This window comes from Tachypleus tridentatus, chromosome 4 (genome assembly GCF_004210375.1).
Source record: "Tachypleus tridentatus isolate NWPU-2018 chromosome 4, ASM421037v1, whole genome shotgun sequence".
In the NCBI taxonomy this organism is placed as follows: Eukaryota; Metazoa; Arthropoda; class Merostomata; order Xiphosura; family Limulidae; genus Tachypleus; species Tachypleus tridentatus.
In genome coordinates, this window is record NC_134828.1 from 48,056,174 (window position 1) to 48,069,375 (window position 13,202).

General features: G+C 34.9%; 1 pseudogene across 1 annotated transcript in view; it reads right to left on the minus strand.

The window, feature by feature from the left end:
* The window catches only part of LOC143249075 (myogenesis-regulating glycosidase-like), an 83,598-nt pseudogene extending 70,396 nt beyond the window's left edge, over positions 1-13,202 (minus strand). The window contains exon 1 of the transcript XR_013027505.1: positions 13,072-13,202. The product of XR_013027505.1 is annotated as a myogenesis-regulating glycosidase-like (transcript). The remainder of the gene's footprint in view (positions 1-13,071) is intronic.

Below are 13,202 nucleotides of genomic sequence, written 5' to 3' on the forward strand. Positions count from 1 at the left end.
TTCGATGTATATCATTGATCGTTACCAAAAACGGAAAAAGAAAGCATTCTCGACAGAATAACGGTTAGAAACTACATATAACAACCAATAATACTCTTGTAACGTTTCAAAGGATAATCATTTTCAAAAAATTAAAAATACGGAAAAAACACGGGCATTATTCTCAAAGCGCAACTAACAGTCCCAGTTTGACTGTTAGTCTATTGAAATACTTTTGAAGTTGAAAATAAATACAGTGTATGAATCCGCTAACCTTAATAATCTTTATGTCATGCCCGTTTCCTTATTACAACTGAAGAAATAATGGTAGATGATTTATGTATTTCGATGAGGTATTCTGAAAGCATACTTTGCCATTTTTACATATTCTCTTGTCAATACTCGAAGCACTATGCAATAGCGAATAAACTAAATGAACATATTTATTAATTAAAGGTAAATGCTTTGTAACAACATTCAAACTACTCTTTCTGTATTATTAACTAAAAACCTTAAGGATAATTTACAAAATCCAATCTTCCTCGCTATTTATATTATTCTTATAGTTTAAGAAAGTTTCCGGCAATAAAAGCTAGCTCTTAGCGCAACGCTAAAGTGAACTGCTTGCACTAGACAATGAAAGTAAATTCCTGGTTAATCCTAATTTTGGTGAACATGATATGTTTTTAACAGAGCATTTACAATGCATATATACCAAAGGATTTAGGTCTACAAAAATTCATAAAACATCAAAAACAGCAGACAAGCATTGTGAATATCTAAAACAAGGTGAGTCAACAAGAGTTGGCGGTGGGTGGTGATGACTAGCTGCCTTCCCTCTAGTCTTACACTGCTAAATTAGGGACGGCTAGCACAGATAGCCCTCGAGTAGCTTTGTGCGAAATTCCAAAACAAACAAACAAACAAACAAACAGTCAACATTTACTCATAAACTTTACTTGAAACATCCTAATCATATTTTATAAAGAGAAGAAGTAATAACCAATCAAGTTGTTAGGCTGATTAAACTATCACATAACGAATTTACCGATAAAATGTATGTATTTTTACAACTATAGTTTCTTTACAATTATTTGGTATATTCAACCTCAACGGAGACTCATGCGAATGCGTACAAAACGTTAACGCTAGTTGGAACTCCTGTGGATAAGGCATAACTATCCCCAAATTTCAAATACCGTGTTTCTCCGATAATAGACCTACCCATAAAATAAGACCTAGTGTGATTTTTGGGGATAGTTTTAATATAAGCCCTACCCTTAAAATAAGCCCTAGTTAAGAGTGGCAGGAAGAGGAAAGAAATAAGAAAAAATTAATTTATTAATTAGTTTAATAGTTAGTTAATTAGTTTGTTTAAGTATTAATCAGTTAGTTTAATAGTTTAATGCTCATGCTCAACATAAGAGAGTAGGTGCGAAAATTCTACAAGAAATTGAGTTAAGTGAAAACTCAGCAGGAATTTTAAAAAACAGATGATTTGCAAGACATTCCAGAGGATGATGATATGATTGTTTTTGAATAAATTCCTGTTAATGAGTTTCTGAATGTTTTTCGTAATTTCTATTTATTTAGAGGTCTTATAATTTTTACTTTGTAACTTCATTTTTTTAATATATCAAAATAAGACATCCCCCGAAAATAAGCCCTAGTGTCATATTTTGGAGTGAAAATTAATATAAGCCCTGTCTTATTTTCGGAGAAACACGGTAGCTGACTAGAAGGGAAAAGCGAATCATCACTTTCTAAGCAGTTAATGCATCAGAAAATTGTCAAATTTCACATGCAAAATCTTTACAATTTCCTGATATTTATCAATCTTTTTTTTCAGAAACAATTATATATTATCTATCATTTTTACAACTGTATCTCTAAAAGGGTTGGTCGACCAACCTCGTAACCACAATATATAAATTACGCTTTCTAAGTTCTAGAACTACTACAGGTTGTAACAAATAGTTAAACTAAAATTATTAAATCTCAAAATATTATTGGGCCATATAACCAACTTCATCAATCAAGCGGGGCCACTTAAAAAACAAGCTTATTCGTGTACATGCACAATAAATTAAAAAAAATTCTCAAAATGCAAGCAATAATATTTTATATTTTTGCATGAGTGATCATTTTAGTGCGACACTTGAAATTTAGAGTCCTTGCAGAGCTTGTCAATATCAGCTTTGACAGAAGTGGTTGCCACTCTTAACTGACTGGTCAAATGTTCATCAGTCAGCTGACTTCTACATTTGGTTTTGATGAGCTTCATTTTGGAGAAAAATTGCTCACAGCAGTAGGTGCTACCAAAAAGGGAGGCAATTCTTTGTGCATGACGGGACAAATTGGGAAACTTTTCACGTACACAGAGTTTGTAAAAGTCTAGCAAACTGTTTTCAGAGAATTTCCTTTTAGTGTCCATGTCAGCCTGCAGTTCAATGAGTTCCATTTGGCAATCATCAGGACTGTCTTCCACTGCCAAATCAAAAGGTTGAGCGAACAATTTCAATCTAATTTCAGTTTGTCTGAAATCTGGAAATCTGTTTGCAAACTCATCACGCAGCTTTTGTACACTGGTTCCATATTTGGTGCAATCCAGATTAGGAAATTCCAGTTTCCTGGTTGCAAGACATGTAAAATGGGTCAATATGGCTCTTCTCAACTGAACCTGGAAAAGTTCCAATTTCTTCTCAAAAGCACAAATATGCTCAAACAACTTGTTCACAAGTTGACTTTTCCCTTGTAGTTTTAAGTTTAAATCAGACAGATGCTGTGTAATGTCTGTGAGGAATGCTAAGTCATTCAGCCAGTTCTCATTGCTCAAGAAGTCCACATTCTGACGTTTGCTCTCCATGAAGAACTTAATCTCCTCTCGCAGATTCCAGAATCTCTTCAAAGTAGCAGCTCTACTAAGCCAACGTACAGCAGAGAAGTACAAAACATCTGAATACTCACCGTACAGCTCATCTAAAAAAGTTTTAAATTGTCGATGATTTAATCCTCGTGTTCGAATATAATTTACGCATTGGACGACATTTTTCATGACTTCTGCAAAATACAGAACTTTGGTGCACAAGCTCTCTTGGTGAATAATGCAATGGCTTACAACTACGTCTTGTGCTCCAATTGCAGTTAGATATTTCTTGGTGAATCCATTTGTCCTACCTGTCATGGAAGGAGCACCATCTGTTGTAACACCACATAATTTATAAGGATTCAGTTCAAACTTTTCTACAACCTTAAGCACTTGTTCACAAATATCCTGTCCTGTGGTTGTGGAGGAAAGGCTTGCCATATCTAAAAACTCTTCGAAAACATCAAAGCCTGCAGTAACAGCTCTGATGAAAATGACAAGTTGGGATGTGTCATTGATATCAGTGCTTTCATCCAAAGCCAGACTGAAAGCTTCACACGAATTCAATCTCTCTTTCAAAGTTTCTTTGATGTCCTCTGAAAGATCTTTTGTCCTGCGTGAGACAGTAAAGCGGGAAAGGCCAGTTTGCTCCACCAAATATTTTTTCTCTGGACATGCATATTCTGTGAATATTGTTAAACAATTTTTAATAAATTCTCCATCACTGAAAGGCTTTCCCTTTTCTGCCATACATTCACAAAGCTTAAAACTCAGTTTTGTCACCAGTTCTGAATTTTTCTTGAAAGTGGTAAAAACACCTTGTTGCTTTTCAATGGATGTTTTTAAATGTTCAATTTTGTCCTTTCGTGCCTGACCAACAATTTCATCAAACTGGGAGGAGTGCTTAGTTGCGTAATGTCGCTTAATATTGTACTCTTTCATGACTGCAATTGTAGTTTGACAGACGAGGCAGACAACACCTTGATTATGTGGGACAACAAGATATTTTGTGCACCATTCACTGTTGAATAACCTTCCCTCATCATCAATTTTCGTTTCTTAACTGCTGACATTTTACTAGCCCTGAAATCAAAACAAAAATTATTCTCACGAAAATAGCAAAGTAGAAAAAACATAGAATTTATTTACACATGGAACCTCTTATGGACAGAAACACATGTTTCTAAATTGGCATCCGATCATAGCCTTCTGGTACTTAAATTAATTGAGAATAGCAAAATACAGTGTGACCTCGCCTATTCGCGGTTCGCCATTCGCGGCCCCGCATATTCGCGGGTTATGCGCGAACTGCGTTTTTTGTAGGTCACAGAGACTGAAAGGGCTTTTCGAGGAGATTTCTGTTGTATTTACTCAATCAAGCCGTTTTATCAATTGTCGTCTTCACCAAACAAGATTGGACTGCTATTGGCTGACTGCCTCAGCTTCCCCAACAACGCAAACGGCAAAGCACAGCCCGGTAACGCACGGTACAATTTAGTGAAATACATAACAGTATGCAATATTGCTACATTATTACTGCATCAATGAGTATAAGTATCATTAGTGTTTGGGAAGCATTTCATATAGTATATAATCGCATACATATACGTTTTAAAACTGCGTCCAATATTCGCGGTTTTCGCTATTCGCGGGAGGGTAAAGAACGTAACCCCCGCGAATAACGAGGTCACACTGTACATAGAATCAGATGCATCTGAAAGCAAAAATTTTAATAAATTCAGTAAAGTCACAACAATATGCTAAATAATAATCAATTTACCTTCAATCTCTTGTAGTAACTGTAAAAGGTAATAAAATTTTCACCAATAATGAATGACGGACAGCAGAGGTTAGGGAAAATTGTCGCCAGCGGGCGAAGGCGAGGTTCAGGACATGACGTTGAGTCGTAGACAATAGTGCTAGTGCACGTCATCATGCCCTAAGGAGGCCGACCAATCGAATTCGGCCTGCTCCTCTCTAGCAAAGATAATTTTAGAAGTTTGTCGAGTCGAAGCCTGGGAATCCCGTAGGATCGATGCTTTTAAAAATATTCCATTTGCGTTGGATTACAGATCAGGCCACATGGTTAGATTACAACAACTAGGGCCACACTAAATGGCTTGGCGGGCCGGGTTGTGGCCCGCGGGCCGCCTGTTGCACACCCCTGGTCTAACATTACAGAAGTTGAATGACGCGGCGCACGTGCACTCATGTTCCCGTTTCCAATAATATAAAACTTGCCTTTACAAACTGACCTACCTTGGCTGTGTTCTAATGAATGACCAGTAATTTGTAAAATACAATCACATTTCGGTTATAATACATTACATACGTATATGTGCTATTGCAAATAAGTTATTGTATTTCAATCGTTTTCTTAAACTATGGAACAGTAAATTCAAAAGTATAGAAAACATTTACGTCTTTAGTTACGAACGTTGTGCTCGTTTGCTGTTTGCCGTAATTTGGTAAGCTTTAACAACTTTTCCACGTTTTAAAGTTTCATATATATATTTTTAAATAACAAAAATGATAAATTACTAAACCAATACCACAGAATTTTACTATAATCGATCAGGTTTAGTAACTAAGCTGTATTTGGGTCTAAAAATATCATTTTTCCAGATCAATAATGTCTTACTTTACCACTTGGAATCTACCATGAGAATAAAGAAGTATTTTCATCTAAATACTTTACAAATACTTAGCAAAATACATGCAGAATATTCTGAGCTTTCAAATTTTTTTTTACACTTCACAGGACGAAGTAGATGTATGCGAGCAAGTGTTTTCAAAACGGAAAAGGCTGGCGGGCCACCATGATTGATTAACTACATATAATAACTAAAAATAATAGAAAATATTGTAAGTTCTTATCTTATAATGTAACTTGTCAATATTACTAATTTAGTCTCTAATTCGTACTAAACTATAAACTCTGTACTTGGAAACATCTAATTTGAACCAATGCTGCATTCAACATACCACGAAACACAAAAATCGAAATTTACTATTGTTTAAAATATTTACTTTTAAATTAAGAAACTAACTAATGTATAATACTAAAATATAAATTATAACTTACAATTTGATATCAAACGTATTGATAGAGATTCATAAAATAATTCAATAAAAGTTTGAATTTTAATATACAGTTGCGATAATTTGCTTTTTGATCCCAGAATATGAGAAAACCCGTCAGACCTGTCTCGGCAGTGTTGACGAGACTCATTATATAAACAAAATTGAAAACACCAACAAATGTAAAAATATTCAAAATAATTTATTTCTAAAACTATTATTTTTGTGGGTTCCTAGCGAGTCAATGGTAAGATTACAGACTTCTAATGGATTTCGATTCTCGGCAGTGAACAGAGCTTAGATAGTCCATTGTGCCGATTGAAATTAAAAAAATCGCACATTACTGTTATAAGCCTCTTTTAATTACCATAATTATTGCTTATTACTAATCCTCTGGGCACTTTACAATTAATACAATCTGTTTTCTTGCATTGAAAATATCAGTCAATAAGATACATCATTACCCACAATTATAGAAGCAAGACCTCACGACAATTCAAAGGTTATTTTTAAAATTTGAGGGATGAAGTTGGCCTCGTAAGGTTCTGCATTGGTTATATTTCGATTCCTCATTTGTTTCTCTTGAAAGGGGGTTGCCCACCAATGTGTAAGTAATTCCACATACTAAACAGTCTGACTTTCCTTGAAGTGAAAAATACTGTTGTGATAAATACTTAATGACAGATTTAAGTCTCTCTAAAATACCTTCCCTTATTAAATCACAATGTTGAATTTATAGTTCCTTTCTTTCTGACTCTACATTTTCAAATGCTTCCAGTCGACTTTCTTTCGGATGGACAACGGTAATTACATCATAGGATTTACAACGTTAAAATCAGGGGTTCGATTCCTCTCGGTGGACACAGCAATGTCGCTTTGCTTTTAGTAACAAAAATAAAAAACACACTAAATATTTATTGTATGTTCTTCAGCCATTCGTAATAATCAGTCAAATCGTGTTGAAGCAAAGGGTTTGTTTGTTTGTTTTGGAATTTCGCACAAAGCTACTCGAGGGCTATCTGTGCTAGCCGTCCCTAATTTAGCAGTGTAAGACTAGAGGGAAGGCAGCTAGTCATCACCACCCACCGCCAACTCTTGGGCTACTCTTTTACCAACGAAAAGTGGGATTGACCGTAACATTATAACGCCCACACGGCTGGGAGGGCGAGCATGTTTGGCGCGACTCAGGCGCGAACCCGCGACCCTCAGATTACGAAGCGCATGCCTTAACGCGCTAGGCCATGCCAGGCCGAAGCAAAGGGCTTGCTGCATATACCCAGAAATTTGTTTTACTGATTGAATGAACAAACTACTCAAGACTCCTGCGTCTCCTCCGTTAATAAAATGCCAGTTTCCATTTAATTTGTGAAAGCTTTAAATCACACGCAGTAGACCTTTTCAATACGTTTGATCTTAGCCACTTACACGGAATCTCGTAAAACTTCAGTGATGTGACTAATGTCATTCAACATTTCGTGATTAAACAAAACTTTCTTCTATCGAAGTCACACCTTTTATATAACAGTTCAAGCATGTTGACCATAAAGCCACAAGCAGCCAGGCAAGTCTAAACTTTTGAAGTTCCTACAACAACAAAACGCTGGCCTTGATTCAGGAACACTGAAGTCTAAAACAATGCCTTTCTACTGTTTGGGCCCTGGTGTAGTGTATTAGTTAATGTGCCTCGATTACGAATCTAAGGTTCGTTGTTCACATCCCGTTGCCAGACAAACACACTCGGCACTTCAGAGCCGTACATCAGCTATGAGTAACAGTTAAAGCCTACGAGTAAATTAGACATGAGAAGTATAACAATTGATGTTGAGCGTTGTCTTCCACCTATTTATATCAATTCAAACATTCAAACGTAAGGAGGAGAATGAGCTGACAGCACTTGTTTTTTTTTCTCTTTTGTAGCTTTACTCGAAAATTCTATAGAAACAAACAACTGTTTTGATAACGTTGGCTGTGCAATGTTATTTTTCTCTTATTTAATTCTCTCTTGTGCCGTTCCTTTCATATCTCTTCTTCATTTTATTCAAAATCTCCCTTTTTTCGTCTCCTCACTACAATATTTTTGCCGTTCCCACATTTTGTGGCAAATGTCTACTTTGCTTACTCACTTAGCTAGCTCTGTATTTACGAGTTTAAAAATATCCAGTACCAGTTATGTATTTCTTCTTCCGTTACTAATTACTTAAAATCAATCCGATACATGATCAAAATGCAGGTTAACAGATGTACACAATACAGTCCACACAATAATTATAGTCTGTTTTTTAATACCAAAAGAAAGTAGCTTACAAGTACAAATAAGTTACAAAATCACGATTCAGTTAACACTATCGAAATAAAAATCAACTAGTAAACAATATATCACTCAACGAGTTATCGTAACATAATGGCCAAGATGAAGCATTTTAGAGCGAAATCGTAAATGTTAGCAAATGTGGACAAGTCTTATAATTACTTAATATTTTGTAAAACGAAGTAGTTGCAATTCAACAGCGTTTGGTGAAAGTGTGTTCTGATAAAAATCCTAAAGGATTAGGCTTAATGTAAAGCAGTTCACACAACTATAGGCGTGGAGCCTTATTTGCATGGTGGTAATTTATTGAAACTAATTGCAGCTCATTTCTATTAGAGAAAGAAGCCTACAAAGTAATTCGGTATTCAATGAAACTATCTGGTGTATTACATGTTAATTAAGTGTAGGGTGAAAGATAATATAAGAGACCTTATAAAGTCGTTTTATGTTTTATACAACTAATTATTTTTAGGTCATCCCTCTCACGTTTCCTTTTAAATCTATATGAGTAGAGCTTTGTTATTTCCTATTTACTGAAGTTATCTACTTTTTACTTTGTCCTCCGCTGGCACAGCGATAACAATACGGATTTACAACACTAAAATCAGGTGCTCGATTCCCCACTATTGACACTGCAAATAGCCCGATGTGGCTTTGCTATAAGGAAAATACACAGATCTACTTTGACAGATTAGAGTGCTACGTAAAAAATAATAAATAGAAATGTTGCATTATTAGGTTATTTTCTGTTTTAAAAATGGAGCTATAGCTATAGTTTATTTCAGCCAGTTGTGCCTGCAACTTTAAGGGTACGAAGCATCATATGGATCTATTAAGTTTTTTAAGTTTAGTGAAACTATATGCAAAAACGGCTCGTTTGGGTTGAGAAAATATTTTACATAGAAGAGCGAACAACGTTTCGACCTTCTTCAGTCATCGTAAGGTTCACAAAGAAAGAGGTAACTGACCGGAAGCTGACCACATGTTTGAAAGGGGTTGTGTAACTGTGTGTCGAAATGTATGTAGAGGGCGGTATTAGATGTTTGAATATATAATTTTATTTATTTTATTATATTAATATAGGTATAAAGGAGTTCCTTTATATTGGTTTATTTTGGGTTTAAGTTGTTGTATAAGTAAGGCTTCTTTAATTTTGCGTTTGTTTATGTTTGTTTCTTTATTTAGTATTTGAGTGTTTTCTATGGTTATGTTGTGTTTATTTGACTTGCAGTGTTCGAAAACGTGTGAAGGTGACTTTTTTATGTTCTTTGAATCTGGTTTCCATTTTCTACTTGTTTCTCCAATATAGAAGTCGTGGCAGTTATCACATTGTATTTTATAAATAATGTTGGTGTGGTGTTTGCCAGTGTAGTTTTTACATAGTATAGACCTCAGTTTTGTGCCTGGTTTTTGAATAAATTTGGTATTAACTGGAATGTCATATTTTGTTACTAATTTTTGCCAAATGTTGGTTATTTGTTTGCTGATGTCAGGAATATATGGTATACAGCAGTATATGGTTTCGTGGTTTTTTTATTCGTGAGCTGTATTTACTTTAGTTGGTTGATTTTGCTTTCTGTCTAGGTGTGTGCGTATAATGTTTTCTACGGTTTGTGGAGGAAACTTATTGATGTTGATGAAGTATTGTTTTATTTTGTCTAATTTATTGTTAATTTTATCTGGTGAGCATAGGTTTATGTTTTTACAAAACAGAAATCCACCGAAAAATCACCCATACTGGACTATACATTCCTTGGGACTCAGCACATGAAACAAAACAAAAACTCAACATACTAAGGAACCAAATAAACAGCCATAAAACTATGCTCACCAGATAAAATTAACGATGAATTAGACAAAATAAAACAATACTTCATCAACATCAATAAGTTTCCTCCACAAACCGTATAAAACATTATACGCACACACCAAGACAGAAAGCAAAATCAACCAACAAAAGTAAATATATCCCACAAATTAAAAAATCTTGAAACCATATACTGCTGCATACCATATATTCCTAACATCAACAGTAAAATAACCAACATTTGGCAAAAACTAGTAACAAAATACGACATTCCAGTTAATACCAAGTTTATTCAAAAACCAGGCACAAAATTGAGGTCTATACTATGTAAAAACTATACTGACAAACACCACACCAACATTATTTATAAAATACAATGTGATAACTGCCACGACTTCTATATTGGAGAAACAAGTAGAAAAATGGAAACCAGATTCAAAGAACATAAAAAGTCACCTTCACACGTTTTCGAACACTGCAAGTCAAATAAACACAACATAACTATAGAAAACACTCAAATACTAAATAAAGAAACAAACATAAACAAACGCAAAATTAAAGAAGCCTTACTTATACAACAACTTAAACCCAAAATAAACCAATATAAAGGAACGCCTTTAAACCTATATTAATATAATAAAATAAATAAAATTATATATTCCAACATCTAATACCGCCCTCTACATACATTTCGACACACAGTTACACAACCCCTTTCAAACATGTGGTCAGCTTCCGGTCAGTTACCTCTTTCTTTGTGAACCTTACGATGACTGAAGAAGGTCGAAACGTTGTTCGCTCTTCTATGTAAAATATTTTCTCAACCCAAACGAGCCGTTTTTGCATATAAATTTCTCAACACGTGGGTTTCTCGACATCACTGATTAGTGAAACTATAATTTATTTTCAGCCAAGTATTGTCTACAAGTCAGTAAGTAAGCACGCAACGATTTATATGCATAAGGAATTTTTTTTATTCATGTTGGAATATACTACATGTTTCAACAGAACACTGGTCTGGCTTCTTCAGGTGTGATCAGTATTAAGCTATACACAGTTTATATAACAGAACTGATGTCAGCAGGTGTCCGGATACAGTTAAAGACAAGTCTGGTCAGTTATGCGCTTAGTGAATACAATTTGCCAAATATGGTTGATGTCGCTGTGTCCATTCTCACGGTTTTAGCGAGAGATCGTAAGCTTTGATTATTTCTATTGTTTCTAAATAGTCTCCTTTATTTTTAGGTCTTGGGTTGGTGTTGTAGGAGGATTTCATTCCGTAGTATTTTGAGACCTATTTAATATTGATATGTTTGTTTTTTAATTTCGCGCAAAGCTACCCGAGAGCTATCTGCGCTAGCCTTCCCTAAATTATCAACTCTTGTGCTACTCTTTTACCAACAAATAGTGATATTTGTGCGTAACATTATAACACCTCCATGGCTGAAAGAACAAGCATGTTTGGTGTGACAGGGATTAGAACCCGCGACCCTCAGATTACGAGTTGAACGTAATACACTCCTGGCCATGCCCGGCCTGTTGATATGTTAAAGCAAATGTCTGAAATTCACCTCTACACATAAGACCCTGGTGTTCTTCGCCTCTTGTTTTTAAATAGCGTGACATTTGTCTTATGCATTTCTTGCCACATTCGCAAGGAATGCTATAAATGTCCTGCTTTTGTTCTTTGGGTAGAGGTTCTCTTGTGTTAGATAGTAACGTGTTAATTTTATATGAAGGTTTGTATACAGTTTTAAGGTAAATGCTCAAATTATTTAAAAGTCTAGTGATTTCGTTTGTAATTTTTGGAACAAAAGGGAATGAAACAAATTTGTTGCGTTTTTTGTTATTGATAGGTAAAATATTGTAATTTGTGTGAATATTCTCTACTGTTTATAAGTTCAGCGAATGTTCGTTTGTTTTCAATTTCGCGCAAAGATACACGAGGGCTATCTGTGCTAGCCGTCCATAAATTAGCAGTGTAAGTCTAGAGGGAAGGCAGCTTAGTCATCACCACCCACTGCCAACTTTTGGACTACTCTTTTACCAACGAATAGTGGGATTGATCGAAACATTATATGCCCCCACGACTGAAAGGGCGAGCATGTTTGGTGTGAACTCGCGACCCTCGGATTGTCCTCTCTATGGTGTTGGGTGTAAGACTTCTAGATAATGCTATGTTCTTTAAGTATTTCAGTTCAGTTAGTAGGTCGTTTTTTATGTATGCATAGTTGTTGGCACGATTAACGTAGGTTTCGTAGGAGGATTTTTTTTCGATAGATGGTAATTAGATCATGTGAAAATAAATACAATAGTGCGTAATTATATGCATTATATTTATAATTAGTAGAGGTAAAGAAATTCCGAGATACTTGTTTATAGAATGTTGTAATGGTCTGGTTAGTATAACTTTTGCGACTTTCTCCTTATACTTATAATTCAACATATGCTATGTCAAAAGTAATAGTGCTACTTTCTACTTTGAATATGTAATTATCGTTAATCATACTTCGCCTGAAGATGGCCTGTCCTGTGGGCTGAAACGTCGTAATTTTAAATGCTTAAACATTTTTACTGTAAACTTTATCATATCAAGTTTCATCCAGTAGGATCCTCATCTCTTAATAACCCTGAATTACTTTTATCAATTATTTATACGCATATAAAATATTAATTGGTATTTCTGTACGATCGGTCAGGACTTGTAATTCTTAGGCTTGTATAGCCACATTTTACTCATACAACACTGTTGAACAAGCACATGGCTACAACCTGATATTTCGCATACCCTGTAAGTTTACCATAATTCACTGTCTTTAACTAAACGACTTCGGCACAGTTATAACTCTTACTACTTTTCAACTTTGAATTTCAAGGTCAGCGAGTAATTTTTTTTTAGAAAACTTATTTAAACCACGTATGCGCAGCAGCATCCATTAGGATGATTAAACTGTATTTCAAGCAAAGTGTATATACTATTAGTTAAAACACCAAATCATTTCTACAATTATGTATGTATCAACATCTTACCTTTTAATTAATTATACTCCTCCGATGTATCATGTGTACAAACGTTCATATAAATACGTATAACCTTTATTACTGCTAAGTAGTGTAAAAGGAACCTTGATACTCACTCACACAACTATGAAATCAATGGC